Source organism: Pseudopipra pipra, chromosome 1, assembly GCF_036250125.1.
Source record: "Pseudopipra pipra isolate bDixPip1 chromosome 1, bDixPip1.hap1, whole genome shotgun sequence".
In the NCBI taxonomy this organism is placed as follows: Eukaryota; Metazoa; Chordata; class Aves; order Passeriformes; family Pipridae; genus Pseudopipra; species Pseudopipra pipra.
Genome location: NC_087549.1, coordinates 75,367,515 through 75,383,501, shown reverse-complemented (window position 1 = coordinate 75,383,501; position 15,987 = coordinate 75,367,515). Strand labels below are relative to the sequence as shown.

At 38.0% G+C, this 15,987-nt stretch overlaps 1 long non-coding RNA gene across 1 annotated transcript; it reads right to left on the bottom strand.

Annotated features, from left to right (window-relative positions):
- Window positions 1–1,279: 1,279 nt before the first annotated feature.
- LOC135417433 (uncharacterized) lies at window positions 1,280–14,430 on the bottom strand. The gene is made up of 3 exons (XR_010432029.1): window positions 14,093–14,430; window positions 2,444–2,508; window positions 1,280–1,341 (listed from the first exon to the last, which is right to left on the bottom strand). It is a non-coding gene; the product is annotated as an uncharacterized LOC135417433 (long non-coding RNA).
- Window positions 14,431–15,987: the final 1,557 nt, after the last annotated feature.

The window sequence follows — 15,987 nt, the reverse complement described above, 5'->3', positions numbered from 1 at the left end:
AGTACATTTGAAAATACACATTTAGTTCTGTGACCATGGTAGAGGTTCTGGTTCCAGTAAAAGACAGGCACAGTTCTTTGTTATAAAAGCACTGCAGAATGAAGTTCTTTGTGGGCTCAGTGTGGCAGAAAGTGGAAATATAAGATTCTGTGCTTCACACCACAGGGGCATTGACTCCTGATGGAGTTGCTGGGCTTCTGCTCAGAGCTTGCTGTTAGACTTAACTGTTCTGATGTGATTGACATTAAATAAATAAACAAATAAATAAATCTCAGTGAATTCAGTCAGAGCTGGTGCTTAAGTGCTTTCGTGATTCATGCCGTGAGAGGGTTAGCAATCCAAAGAAAAGAACACAGGAAGTTAAGAAAACAGGGAAGAACAAACATTCAGCATAAAACTTCAGTAGATACTACATTTAACAACACCAGCTCTGCCTACAGCCAGAGGAATGACAGAAATACTTACTATGGTGTTGAATTGGCAGGGTGCACTTTTGTCCACAAATTCAACGCATAGTCAAAACCCAGGTAAATTCCAGAGTCCAGTTCATACCTCTGGGTTACCACCTATATTCTCAACTCTAGTGGTCTAGAGGACACACGGGTTTTTGCAAGGCTCAAGCTGTCACAGCTGCCATACAAAACTTCTCAACTCCAGCTTGAATCTAAGCAATGGATTTGGCGTAAGGTGGTCCACTTGCTAGAGATGTGGGGCAAAATTGTTCATCCTCATCTGAGTTGATGCCTGCACAACCTCATCCTGCCTCTCTGACCATGCAGGGCCTCTAGAGCATTCCTTTACTCCCCATGGGTTAGGAATTAGTGAAGCCCTTACTAGGTGGGTGATCAAGTTGGTCCTTCTTGCCCCAGAAACAACAGATTGCAAATTGGCCCAGCTTTATATTTATTGGCATAAGTCCATGCATGAGCCATCAAATTACATAGCTTCCTCTTTTTTCTTTTTTTTTTTTCCCAAATACATGATCTACAAAGCAATGACATCTTAGCAAAGTTGTGTGTGCCTTTTTTAGAAAGCATCTGCTGTTTGATAGATCTCAAATATCATGCATGTATTTATCTGTCTCTATCTATCTATCTATCTCATAGCTCTAGTTTTCTATTCTTTCATTTTTGCAAGCAGAGAATATGAGCGATATTTGCTATATAACATGTGATCATAATATTTGATACATAATTCTCTGAATGATAGATATCATATTAAAACCACTAATTATAACCTGAAGTATAGTTACAAAATGAGGTACTTGTTTAAATAAATGAGCACTGCTGCACTTACACTTTTATTTTATCTCCATGTTTTCCTTTGACTGATGAAGCCTTTCTGAAATAAAAATGTAAAAAAATGTATACATATAAAATATGTATCAAATGTATAGCCCTTTGACCAGTTTTCCCTTTTTTCTTCAAATGATATGTATTATGTGATATGTGTCCATCTAATTCAACAGCCTAAAGAAATAAACAATCTTTCTTAGTTGTGCTTAACCCTGTTAATATTCCACAGTCTGTGAAATTACTGTTCCACCAGATTTTAAAATGTTAAAATAAGGGCCTTCTTGTATATAAATGGAATATTTGTAGTTGTAGAAGGACACAATCATTTCCTAAATATGCAAATTAAATAATGACTGTAGTCTTGCTTATTAACAGAAAAGATGGGATTAAAAGTGCCTTTGTACCTGTGTGTCCCAGCTGATGTGTCAGTACAAAGTTACTATGATTAAAAAAAACCTCCTGCATTTCTCTGCAGCCCTTGAGAAGACAGCAGAGCCAGAGAAGTGAGCTATGTCCTTCTGATAATCTCTTTCCTTTATCAGAAACATCTCCTCTATTTTTGAGCCCTTGAATAAATTACAAGGCTTTAATTATTCAAACTCTTTGGGGTTTTTTTTGAAGTTAATTTTTTCAAGTTTTCCCATACTAACTGAGTACCAACACTCATCACAATCACATACATTTGTTCCCTTACTACTAATGTGATGTTTTGTTTAAGCCTGTGTACTGAGAGTATTTGTTCCTGGAGGTTTTTTTCCTTGGTAATGGTGCCAGTTCCCGTCCCATACCCACTGACTCCTCTTCCCTATTCAGTTCCCTGGGCTGTGCCAGCCGCCTGGAGCCGCACACACTGCATTGGATGGATAGATGGATGGACAGATAAATGGAAAGATGAAAATGAATGAATGAATGAATGAAAGAATAAATGAATTACTGTCTTGATACTTCACACTGCCATGTCTGCACTGGTGTCATCCTCGGGAGAAAGCAAAGAGAACAGTAGAGGCATAGACTGTGGACACCAGTTATAGAAGACAAGGGCCATCTCAATATAGCTATCATTTTCACCCATTAGCTACACTTTTTCCAGCATTTTCAATCAGTCATAACAAAGCATATCTAATATCATGAATATTTATGTATCATACCTCTTCACGATGAGCAGTTCAGGACTTTATTTACTGCCTTATCTCCCAAATAGCAAGATAATTTTCTGTTTTCGCAAAACAAAATTGCAAACATAAAATGAGTACAAACTCCTAATTCAGTGTTGTTCTGGAAGCTTGTATGAGACAAAATAACAAATATAACTGATAACTTATACATTCAGTACTTTAGTACTCCTAGCATTCAAATGCAGTCATCTGCAATGCCTTGGTTTCAATTCAGAAGTCGCTATCTCCAAGAAAGCCCAAAAGCATAACATGAAAATAGAGTGTTTTCTGTGTGTACACTCCCAAGTCCAGGCAGCATCATGAAGGGACAAGTATTAGCCAGCTCAGCCACATAGAGATTGACATACCTGCTGTGTTCTTTGCCACAGGCCAGATCAAGTTAATTACATCCATGGACAGGTAAGCTTCTGCTGATACATGAGGGCAGAACACATATGGCTAAACTACCGTTAATACAGGTGTGAAAGAGACATTTCTTGCTGGCAGAGTTTGACCAAGCAGATGGAAGGAATGCATTCCTTCAGAATTAGCTTAGTTGCCTTCCCTTCAGCTTTGAATTTTAACTAAATAAATGACAAAGAAAAATTGCTATACACTGCAACAGGCATGAAGGTTGCTGAAAGTCAACATAAAAAAGAAAAGGTGGCACAAAAAATCACTATTTTCTCATTTTTATCATAGCTTGATAATTGGGTAAGAAATAAGCCTGACAAAATATCTGTTCCTTTGGACACTGAGACAACTCTTGTGGTTGTAAATTATGCCATTGACAGAAATGAATCAAAGAAGTCATGATTAAGTGTAAAAAATGCAATTTATGACTACTAGCAATCTGCAGTGCTATTAGAAAAGGTAATAGCAGGTACTGGCAGACAGGGTCAGAAAGGGCAGAGTGAGATTATTACAGCCAGGAAAGGAGGTGAGGTTGTTGCTATGTAAAAGCAACACGAGAAGGAAAAGTGCAGACTGAGATGACTTCCTAATTTTATCATCTTTAGAGAATCAGCTTAAAGAAAAAAGCTAAAACATATACGTTTCTTTGATACAGCAAGGACTATTTTAACTTTGAAAAAAATCTGCAATGTTATGAAGCTGATATATATTTTATATGTATGGCATTCTTATTGTTTGCTGTTATTATTTTAAAAGTATCATGTGAGTAACTGCCTTTGCAGCATGGTAGATGCGGGTGTGATCCAGCTCTGAAGATCACAAAGTTTCTTTTCTTCAGAAACATGGAGTTCTTAGGGATATCCCATTGGAGCTCAGGGAGGTCAGACAGCCTCTGACTATCTGCAGCAGCCTGAACTCCTCACCTCTCCCCTCCCTTCAGTCTTCTCTACTTATTTTGAATAGAGCTAAAAGGTACATATTTTGGGGAGGGCTCATCCAGAGGCACTTATGAACTATTGCTTTGATAGTTTTGGGTTTTGCCCTTCAGTAAATTCACTGAGCTAAGTACACCATATACATCTAACATACAATCTTTCTACAAAGTGAGGAGCTGATGGATTTCAGCAGCTTCCAGAAATGGTACGACCAAAAGTGGATATTGCAAGGAAAGGTAAAAGAGATCATCCTGCCAGTTAGTGTAAACAGGCTGTAAACGATCTTGTTCAGCATGTAAGCAGTCAGTGATTTCTTCCCCATATTGTTCCTGTCAGGTGCTCCTGTTCTCTGTCTTATCAAGATAGTAAGATGTCAGTTACTGTATTTCTTTCTTTTTCACAAAAATCAGTCTCTCAACGTGAATCATCAACCTACAGATGAATCATTTTAAGCATATGGCTTTAAAAAGTCCACTGGAAAAAACCAAAATTTTAGAATCTAGGCCATTATGTTTTCTAAATTGTATTTTGCCACTTAACATAATTTGCATTGAGTCTCAATGTAATATCCATTGTTGTTTTCTTGATTTGTTTTCTACGTCGGTGTGAACCAAAGTTTCTGCTCCAGTATTATTGTTAGGCAAATGTTTCCAAACCTGTCATAAATGCTGATATGAATGGTCAGGCATTTTTTTGTCAGTGTTTCACAACACTGTTTTAAAGTATGAACTAGGAATGCATGTATGATCACCTGTTCAGTTTTCTCTGTATTTCTCTTCAGTGATCACTTGTGAGAAATTACAGATTGTCTGATAGAAAATTTATTTGTTAATATTTCAGAGAATTCTCTTTTTCCTTACCTAATACCCTTAGGTTCTTTATAAAGGAATCAGTCCACTGTCAAGACAGGTATCTGGAATCACGGTGACTACTGAATCAATTTTTTGTGACACATTTTGTACTTTAAAACAAGTACTGAAAGTAGTCTGGACTTTTCTCTCATTGTGAAGGAATTTCTTTCTGTTTGTAATTTCCTGCCATGAAAGATTTCATGCAGATAATGGTTTTCAAAGAATGTAATTGCTTGCGCAATTTGAGACGATAACTTACTAGTTTTCTTTTCCTGTCCCAGTGAAAGAACAATAAGGAAAGCTTAATAGAAACCTAGCAAATTTACTGCTTTGTCCTTCTGCTGCTGCCAAACAGAAATGTTAACTTAGCATTACAGAATATAACTTATATGAACTCAGACAAAATACCTTTATTAGTCACTGACTTGCTTTCTTTATCTTGCATGTTACATATTCTCAGAATACTTCAGATCACTGGGTGGGGCTTTATGTAGTGATGGGATTTCTAGAACAGTGCTTCTGGTCAAACTGACACACAGAGCCATATGACAGATGTCAGGCTTCAAAACAATTCTGGTTTACACTACATTTCTGTCAGTCACAAACACTGAAATCAGATTTTTAATTGTATGACCAATATATGCATTGTCAACTCTATAAATACACTATATATTGTTATTTTCATATCAGAGTATTTGTAAACCCTAAGTGTTTTTGTATGCAAAACCTGTGTTCCCCTCAGTTTGAGATATTGCTCTTCAGTGAATAGTTTCACAGGTCTACTCCTGGAAGATCAAAGAGAATTATGAAAAGGAATTGCTCATGGATTTTGGTTCTGTATTTGGATTTCATGCAAATCGTTTGTCAGTTCTGCAGCCTTCAACACTTCATTAATATTCAAGAACATTTATACAACAAATTATGGCCTCTAAACACTTTATATAAAATGTTAATATAATCAAACATCTACACACTTTATCCCCAGGTACTACCCTGTGAACACACTGTTATATTTAGTGGAGTGTTTTATTGTGATGATAGTAATAAAGGTATACTGGCATTATTAACATGTATTTGCATTCCAGACAAATAAAGAAGATCTTAGCTGGTTAATAATAAGGTATTAATATTAAATTCACCAAGACTCAATTTTTATTTTCAAAGCAGTCTTAGTCTAGGGAAGTCATTCAAGTAGAAAAACAGAAGTGATGTTAATAGCAGCAACTATAAGACAAATTGAATGACCAATTATTATTCATGTCAGCTTTGTTTTATTATGGTTATGTACTTTGTATCAGCATTCCTGAGTATTAGAGACTCAGGAAGAATAGAGGAGGAGGAGTAGGAGTAGTAGTAGTAGTACTAGAGTAGTAGTAGTAGAGACTCTACTCATTAATGTACACATTAATAGTAGAGTTTCACACTTACCCAGCTTTCTGGAAAAAATTTTCTAGAAACACAAACTCAAAAGAGATTGATACACAATTTTAGCTTTTGAGGCACTGTTTTTACATTCTTGATGTAGAAAAAGGTCCTATGACTGTGAGAACTACATATCAGCAAGTGTTTGATTTCCAATGTGTTTACAGTTTGGTGGTATGGAGCATCTAAATGTTTTCTTCTCCATGGGAACCATGAGAGATGTGAGGAAGGAAATCTTTCCTTCTCCATTTTTGTTTCTGATTTTGAGCCTTTTATTCCCTTCCCAAATTATTTCCTCCTCTTTCACAAAATCTTTTCTATAAATTTCCTTTCCCATTAAACATGTGCTGGATGATTTGCTGTCATTAGCCCATCAGCTTTCCTTTCTGCTGGACCTCACATTGTCCTCTCCTCAGGTCATTGCACTGCTGTCTCTACACACTCGCCAAAGGGAGAAGCTGTGAGGGAAAGCAGGGGAATTTTCCACTCCCTCCATAGTCATAAAGGAGGCAGAAATACTTGTGGGTCTGTGCAGCCAACCAGTAGGAGCTTCTGTTTGAGCCCTTTTGTCAAAGGACAAAGCCACCACAGCAGCGGAAACAGCTGCCTTTGGCTGGCTTTTCAGAGAATACAGGAGAAACAGGGGAGGTGTCAACCAGGAATTTGTCCAAGTCCTAAAAAGATTTATTGAGGGGTCTGAAAGTTCAGAATTATGAGACCCTCCCAGTGAACCTAGCCTAATTGTAGCCTGGGATTATATCAATTACCATCACTGGTGGGTGCCATGATCTGGAACAGAGGCAGGCATGATATGCATGTCCTCATACTGGGAACTAACAGCTGCCTGCATTCATATTAGGTTTTTTTCCCTAGAGAATCATTCCATCCTTCTGTTCAGAAAGACTGAATATGTTATACTCATTATAGGTAGAAAAACTCACTTGTAAGCATAATACAGTGTTTGAATCACTGAATATAAACCAAGTTTGCAAACAGTGCTTTAGAAGAATTTCTACATTAAAACTCACTGTTTTCTAAATTCACAACTTTCTGCAGCATTTATCTTTGAGATCATCCACATTTCCCAAAGAAAGCTGTGGGAGTCGGAGTCTTTCCCTTTGTGTTGACTTCAGTTACATCTAAATGGTCTGCATGGGCTAAAGCTTTCAGAGATCTCTCTTCTGCTCACTGCCCTGTCTGTGGTATTGTATTGAGTTTGTTTGGCAAGGTTTTGGTAGTGGGGTGGGAAGGGCTACAAGGGGCAGCTTCTCTGAGAAGCTGCTACAAACTTCCCCCATGTCCAAAACAGCCAATGCCAGCCTGCTCCAAGACAGACCCACCACTGGCCAAGGCCAAGCTCATCAGTGATGGCGGAAGCACTTCTGGGATAACATATTTAAGATGGGGGAAAAGTTGCTGCACAAGAACAGCCAGAGAGAGAAGTGAGAATATGTGAGAGAAACATCCCTGCAGACCCCCAGATGAAAAAGGAGAGGAGGTGCTCCAGACACTGGAGCAGAGATTCCCCTGCAGACTGTAGAGCAGACCGTGGTGAGGTAGCTGTGCCCCTGCAGCCCGTGGGGGTCCACAGGCAAGCAGTGACCCATTTGCAGAGTAAGTGGATGCTGGAGGGAGAGGGTGACTCCATGAGAAGCCCATGCTGGAGCAGGCTCCTGGCAGGACCTGTGGACCCCTGGAGAGAGGAGCCCACCCTGGAGCAGTTTTGCTGGCCAGAGTTGTGATCCCACAGGGGACCCACACTGGAAAAGCCTGTTCCTGAGGGACTGTACCCCATGGAAGGGACCCATGGTGGAGCAGTTCATGAAGAACTGCAGCCCATGGGAAGGACTCACACCAGAGAAGTTCATGGACATGCAGTCCAGTCTGCTGAGACAAGAATTGAATTTCAATTCCACAGCTAGACAGGATGAAGATGGGAACTGTAGGAAAAGTTTATGAGCAGCACAAACTACACACCACTTTTCGAATTAATGTTGCATAATTGCAGTAAAGTGTGCTGGTTCCCTCAATATTACACAACATTTCTGGGACGGGAATCTTCAGCAACAGCTTCTCAGCGACCTGTACTTCACTATGCAAGACAGAAAGCTGATTCCTCTTGAGCCTTTTGTAGATCTCTAATGTTTTTGGTGACCAGGAGAGTTACGTTGGCCCCTTTCCCAAAAGCTCTTGAGAGCTGTCTGGGGGAGGTGAGCTGCATAGCTTCCACAGCCGTCAGAGGCAGGGCAACATTCCTCTGCTCCCAGCCCTCACCCATCTGTCCCCCATCAGCTGGGGGATACTAAAATAAATTGGGAGTGGGCTGATGCAAAAGCAGTATTACAGAAGGTATGTCCTCCACAGGAAATGTGTAAACAAATATTTGGAAGATCTAAAAATATGAACAAAGATGCCTCTGTGGCACAACAATGAACTTTAAAAAGTCCACAGCACATGCTCTGCACACAGTTGTTAAATAGCAAAGTTAAATTGCTAAATAAAATTAAACAACCAAAGCTATAGAATCTTCAACCTCAAGGTAGCATCTTCAATATTAAGCTTTTAGTTTAACATCTTGCTCAGTTTTGGTGTAGCCTCATCTGTGTAATATATTAGATATATAAAAAATAAATATTATTCCAAAGCATCCAATGAGAACTTGCTCACACTCCTGCATCATGTTTTCTTTTGTTCTGGCCTTTGCTACTGAAAAAAAAATCAGGCTTACATCTGTAATATTGCTCAAAAAAGTTGGAAGTGTTGCTGGAGAATACTGTATCTGCCCTGAGTTGTGTCTAGTGCTAAACACTTGAAAACTTCCTGCCTCAGCACCAATAGTCCTGTTCTCTCACTATACTTAGTAAAAAGTCAGTAAGAAGCACAATGTCAGGGCAGTGCTACATTTTTATTTGTCTGGTCTCTAATACCACCATTTCTCCCAGTTCAAGCACACTAAATCATATCCTGTTGCTCTTGCTCTGTCCAAGACCTTCTTATCCTTATGACTCTTTTCCTTTGTGCTGAATCTCTGCCCAGTTATGTGTCATGAGCAGACTCCGCTCCCTTACAGCCGTTCTCACTCACCCTGGCCAAAGATGTGCATGCGAGGAATGAAGTCACTCCCAGCCGTTACTGGTCTCTGTGGCAAACAGCTCTTCGTATTTCTTTAGCCCAAACTCTTATTTTACACTAGTGCTCTCTGCCAAGCTAGTTCTTTGTCTGTGCAAATAATTTACCCTTACAATATTTAATTATCTACTTCATAAAGAGGTCTTTGACAAGCTTTTTATGAAGGTTGAAAGGAAAAAGGGCACTAAAAGACCAGGCAAATTAGGAGTACAGTTACTCAGCTATATTTTTCAAAAGCAGTCTGAGTTGTCAAAGACGAACTCCTTTCTGTGACTTACAGTAAATTAGCTCCAGGTAAAGTCTAACTTTCTGGAGGTTTCTTGAGTTTCACTTTAGCCAGTACCTTGTCCTCTTTGCTTTGTTTTGGTATGACCTTCTTTGGCAACAAAGAATTGAGATTTTAGTGATGGGTTTTCTTTGCCTGGTCACAGCCAGGTTTAAATGTTTAAATCCTTTTCCTCTGTTAAAATTTGATATGTTTCATTTTTTAAAGATTTCCTTTAGCAGCTGGAAAACAATTGCATGCAGACCCTTATATTACATAACGTTAGTCATTTCAGCTACCAGATAGTTTTGCCAATTAAAAGGATTTCTACCCCTCATGAAAAATACCGTTTGATTTCAGATTTTCTTCTCATCTTTGTCAGCAAGGATACTTTTGGATCAGTCCTCCTCTGCTGCCCCCATTGCTCTATGGCATCTCCTTCCCCCAGCTGTTTGTTTCTCCTTTGCAGAGAACTCAAGAGGAGAGACAGAAGAACGTGTTCCCAGAGCATTGCTGCTTCTCTAAATTGTTGTCAATGCTCCACACTTCTACAATGTCACATTTACTCAGCATAGCACACACTACCACCAAAGCGCATGGGAAAACTGGTCACTTGGTCTTCTGCCTTCAGAAAAGTGGAATAAAGTTTTCATTTGTTGCTTTTTAAAAAGAGGTCAGATTGATAAGTCTAGCAACAGCATAGTTTCCTTTTCTCTTCTTAAAAATATGTTTCATGAGTTATTTATCTCTCTATAAGCCCAAACTTTCTTCATTGAAAAATTCCTGTTTCTGAGGCTGACCACTACACCTTCTATTTCCAGTTTCCCGTTCTTGCCCTTTTGATCTATATCACAATTATAATATCTCTTTATGATTATTGTTTAGACCTCCTGTCTTGATATGTCATTTTTCTCAATATTGATTTTTCTTCTTCTGAGAAGTGAATGTACACTGTTTTTTGTTACCTGACATCCATGCCTAAGGGAGTATATTTTCATAATGTATATTTATGCTTATATGTATATATTATTTAATAATATGAATCCCTTTGTCAATTACTGGTTTATGTACAGGTATAACATAGAGTAGTTTTGTATGCTTACATTACCCAAGCAAAAGGTCACAAAAACCCAATAACAGTTCAGTTTGTGATTCTCCCTGACCACCGATGTGAAATGCTAAAAGAAACAAAATGTTCTTTTATTTCTTCACTTTGTTTATAATTGCTACTGTGGTGGATAATCAGTCTCTGCAGACCTGTCGTTTCCCCTCTGTGATCGATGGGGAAAGCAAGTGAAACCAGGGAATTCCTGGAGCTGGTACAGGGATGTACAGGTCTCTGCTGGGGCACACCTTCCTTAGTTTTGCTTGACAGATTGCCTTTTCGGAATTATAATAACATACTATCTCATGTCAGCCTCACAAATCTGCCTAACAAGTCACAATAAAATACAAAGTTATTCCTCCCATAATCAAGTGTGACCATGGCTGCCACAGATGAAGATTTTATCGTAGCTGGTTTGTGTTTGACAATGTTTATTACATCAGAGATGTGGATAATTACTATGTTCCTCTTCTATGGAGAACCATTGCTCTTGATTGCTTTTTGATACAACACAGGATAAGTCTGCCTTACTTTGACTCTGGGGCTAGCAACAGCTATAGAGACAGTGATCTGAGTCAAGGTGGAGCGATCAATACTGTCACTATGTTCGTGAACAAATCACTGGGATTTTTCTTATGCTCACAACAGATAGCACAGATTGATTTTCTGTTTGATTAATAAATTGTAGGTGTCATAATCTAACTACTTGAATACATAATATGCTTTCTTATTGTCTCAATAAGGGTACTAGTGTATGAGCACAACATACCATGGTTTTGTGATCTGTCATAACTAGTGATTGTTGAATTTACCACAAATTTAAGATTCCTTAAAGGAAGATTGCTGAACCTTACAGTCTCAAAATTAAATCACCTTTACATATAAATTAAAAATATGGTCTGTTGATTACTGAATAAATAGACAGAGCCTTCTAAGGAAAGGCCTTTGCTCTGGCAGGCACTCCTGATTCATCTGCTGGGCCTCATAACTAATAATAACCTTATAACAAATAATGCAGTGTAATTCATTGTAGCTGAATAATTGTATTGTACTGTAAACTAAAAAAAAAATAATTTTGGACTTGTAGTCATGGTAATAATTATAAAGTAGACTCAAATGTAGAAGTTCCGGTAGCTAGGATTACATATATATGAGTGTTTGGGATTATCTCCCCCTCTAGTGGCTGGTTTATGCAAAAAAATGAAAACTCAGATTATGCAGATTTACTATAATTTTTTGGAGGGTTCACAGAATCTTTTAGGTCAGATAGAAGTGACCAAAGTGCTATGCTGGATTTGAGTAAAAGGCTGTTAATGTAAATGAGAATAAGATTTGAAATTCTTGATTTTCTTAAAACCCTGACAGTGTTTTGGATACAGAATCACAGCTGGGTTGAAAAAGACCTCTGTGATCATCAAGTCCAAATTTTGAATCCAATATGTCACAGGCTAACTCACAAAACTATGAACTTTTGGGTTTGGATGTGTACAATAATGTATTTCTTTTGTCCCACTGTGGTCTTATACTTTTTTATTTGGTACTGTTCAAAATTTATCTTCAGTGCTTTACAAAGCCGTGGTAGGTGTTGTTATGGGTTTTATCCATGCTGGGTGAATACTTATTACTTCTGGTGTATTGCTAGGGGAAGATGAATGGATTTCAATGCTACTAAGTGAGGCAGTATCCATTGATGTGTTACTTTTGTGTTATCATGTCAGAAGACTTATCTGCTGTCCAAGATCAGCCCTTAAAAGCATTTGGATCCTAAAATATTATCACTGAGAACTAAACCCCTGCAATTATAATAAAGAATTACACAAAAACATCACAGAGTTCAGTAGCAGTAAGCAAAACAAAGAACACAGTATAATTTTGCAGGAAGGAAATAGAGAGCAAAATGGAAAATGTAATTACAACACAATATAAGTTGTTTGCTCACACCTTGAATATCCTATGCAGTTATGGTTCTTCCATCTCAAAAGATAAGCAAGAATTAGAAAAGGGAAGAGAAGGGCAGAAGTGTGATCAAAGGGCTAGAATGGCTTCCATAAGGAGAATGGTTGAGTTTGCTGGAGAAGCGGTGTTTCTGCAGAGCAAGATATGATAGAAGTTTACAAAAATATGAATGGCATGGGGAAAACAGATAGGGACTGACTGTCCACCATGTTTTTCATATCAAAACCAGGTTCAAAACAGATAGTTGAAAGATATTCTTCATGTAACAGGCAGAAAACCTGTGGATCCCTTTGCTGAACAATGCTGTGGATTTGACAACTTTGCATGGGGTTAGTGGGAGGCTAGAGAAGGATTTGCAAGAGATTTCCAATATGATTTTCTAAGCAGACAAAACCTGGTCTTGGTCTATTCCTGTCCCCAGGGAGGTGCCCAATGCCAGGACTGGGGTTGCCTCAGCTCTCCTTGGCTGTCCAGCTCCTGGCTGAAGCAGCAGGATTGCGTTTGGCTGCCAGGCACTGCCAACACCTTCCAGGGAGGCCCTACTGTTTTGGCTGATGTGTCATGGTGGCACCATGACAATAGGCTCTAAAAATTGCCTAAACTGAAGGTGGTCAGAACCTGGGATATTATTATGCAAAAATATCACATAAGCCTCCCCTCTTCTTTTCTCTCCCAAAGTATCTTGTGACCACTTTTGGAACCAGAATATCAAAATCCACAGATATTCCTGAACGCATTATCCTGGGTTTATTTAGACACACAGGTAAGAGCATGATACATGAATAATCCTTTCATTCCACACAGAATTAGTCAAGCAACAGCTGGAATGCTGTTTTTGCTATAACTTAAGTTGGGAACACTGCTATGCTTAAACTTTCACATAGTTAATACCTGTAAAAATGTACTTTAATCTTCAGTTATAGACGCTTGTATTAGTAACTATTTCAGTGAACTGGTTTTCTATTTTTATAAGTATAATTTCTTTTTAACAGTCTGTAATTCAAAAGAAATTTTTGTACAAATTGCTTTGGACATCAGTTCTGTCATACACTTTGTCATTGGTGGAGCTGAGGGAGATGCTAGGGGCAATAGGTGACTGCCCTGCAGGTCCACCTGAAGGAGCTGACTAACTTGAGTGTTGACAGGAGTGAAGGGCTACTGAAGGGAGCTGAAAGGAGCTGACTGAGTGACAGGCATGCTTGAATAAGTGACTGAGGTGAATAGTGTCAAGTAAATAACTGATGTGACTGAAGTCAAAAGTGGCATAAGAAAATTGAGGGACCAAGGTGTAATGACTTAGGTGTAATGGAGATTGAGGCTTTCTGAGATATTCTTGAACATACTCACCTATATAGCCCTCTATATACTAAATGTAAATACTAATTATGTTGCTGAAACAAGGTTACCTAATGGCATGACTATCAGTTCTAAAAGTCTGAGAATTTTGTGCCTTTGTCATGTTTCAGCATGGATTTAAGAAGGAGAAGTTATGCTTAATCAGCCTAACAGTTGGGCACACACTGAAACACAGGAAATTCCACTAATGCATAGGAAAAACCCCCTTACCTTGAGGGTGTTCAAGCAGTAGAATGGGTTGCTCAGAGTTGTGGAGTCTCCATGCACGGAGATATTAAACTTGACTGAACAGAGTGCTGGGCAACCTTTCCAGGCTGATCCTGTTTTAAACAGCAATTGGACTAGATGATATCCAGAGATCCTTTTCAGCTTCAGCTCTTCTGTTGTTCTGTGTTACAGTGGCACGTTCAGCATCCTTAATTATATTAAAATCTCAGTGAGATGTCTTTGCTAAGATACGTTTGTCCTGAAAGTTAAAAAAGAGTAATATGGAGAATATCAGTTCTAAGAATGAGCAGAGATGTCTACAATAAGCAAACTGTGGAGGGATAAAATAAGAAGTCATGAAGAAAGATTAAAAGATAAACAAATTGTGTGAAGCCTAGGCAAGATCATAATGTGTACTAACTTTTTCTTTGGTCTTTATAAAGTATTATATATGACAAGACTGTAAAAAATAAGAAAAAGAATAGGAAAGCATCAGATTAAAAAATACTGTGAAATATTTATACAATTTAGAGTTATTCAAGTCAACAGGAAGTTAAATATACCTTTGAATCCTGAGAACAATCTCTCAGACGATAATTTTTTTTGAGCACTACTTAATAATGGGCAGAGTCTCAGGGTCACAGTTTTCCTTAAAAATGAGGGATGAAGAATTTTCAAGATTATTAGAACAAACTATTATGCTATCATTTACCAATAGTTCAGGGGACAAGAATGGGGAAGAAAATGTACCACATGGATTTGAAAAATAATTTTTGTTCAAATCAATCCAATTACCTTCCTTGATAGTTTATCTGCTTGACAATATATACTTACCTATTGGAAACCTCTAGCATGCCCCTAATTTTTAGCAGTTTCTGACACATTTGTACATTTTTTTAAAAATGAAACAGATATGATCTAGTTTAAATCAATATGATGGAGGTCAGCAAAAATTTGAAAGACTGTGCTCAAGACAAGATGTAAATTATTTTCAGAGAAACTTTGTGAAGATACTACATGAAGTTTTAAAGGACCCTGACTGTTCAGGACATTGTGAGGGAACTGAGAATTTGGATTCACATACAGTACCAGGCTGAGACAGCTGATCCAGATGTAGATCAGAGGATGGGAATGAAACTCAAACCAGTTTTGATTAATTAAAGAAGTAGAGCATGAAAAAAAAAAGCTCAGAAATTCAGGAAAGTACTCAAGAAAGTCAAATTAACAAGTATAAAAGGGAATAAAAATCAATATGCAAAAGTGTATCAGAAAATTATATGTGAGATCCCATGGAGGACAAAGTGATTATTGAATAATACAGAATTAAAAAAAAAATATCTGGCAGCATTTTTAAAATTTCAGTTCAAACCATCACTAGAAAACTTTCTTTTCTGACCTAAGGTCAGAAAGTTTTCTTCTAAGGTCAGTGGAAGAGTTTTATGCCCAGTTTTGCATGTCATATTTTGGCAACAGTACAGACAAACTGGAAAATCATAAAGAACAGAACCTATGAATTCCAAGGGAATGATGAAATAAATAGCTTTTGTCTGAAACAATTCACTTCTTTCTAGGAGAGAAAAAATTGAGGGAGAAAACATGTCCCACTGAGGGGCAGTGAGCAAGTGGCTGTGTGGGGTTTAACTGTCTACCAGAATTAATCCACAATAAACACATAAAAACTATTATTATAAAGGTCACTTTTTCTGTCTAGTTACTGAAGGATAGATGAGAAAAAGTGTACTTTGAAGTAATAATTAATATCAGTAAAAAAAAATTAATGAAATGGGTAAAGGAGAACTGGACCATGCCCCCTGGGAGGTTTGTGTAGACTTTGCCTTCCAGAGATTTTTAAGAATAGGTAGAAAAATCATGTTAGGGGATGATTAGGAATTGTTGGG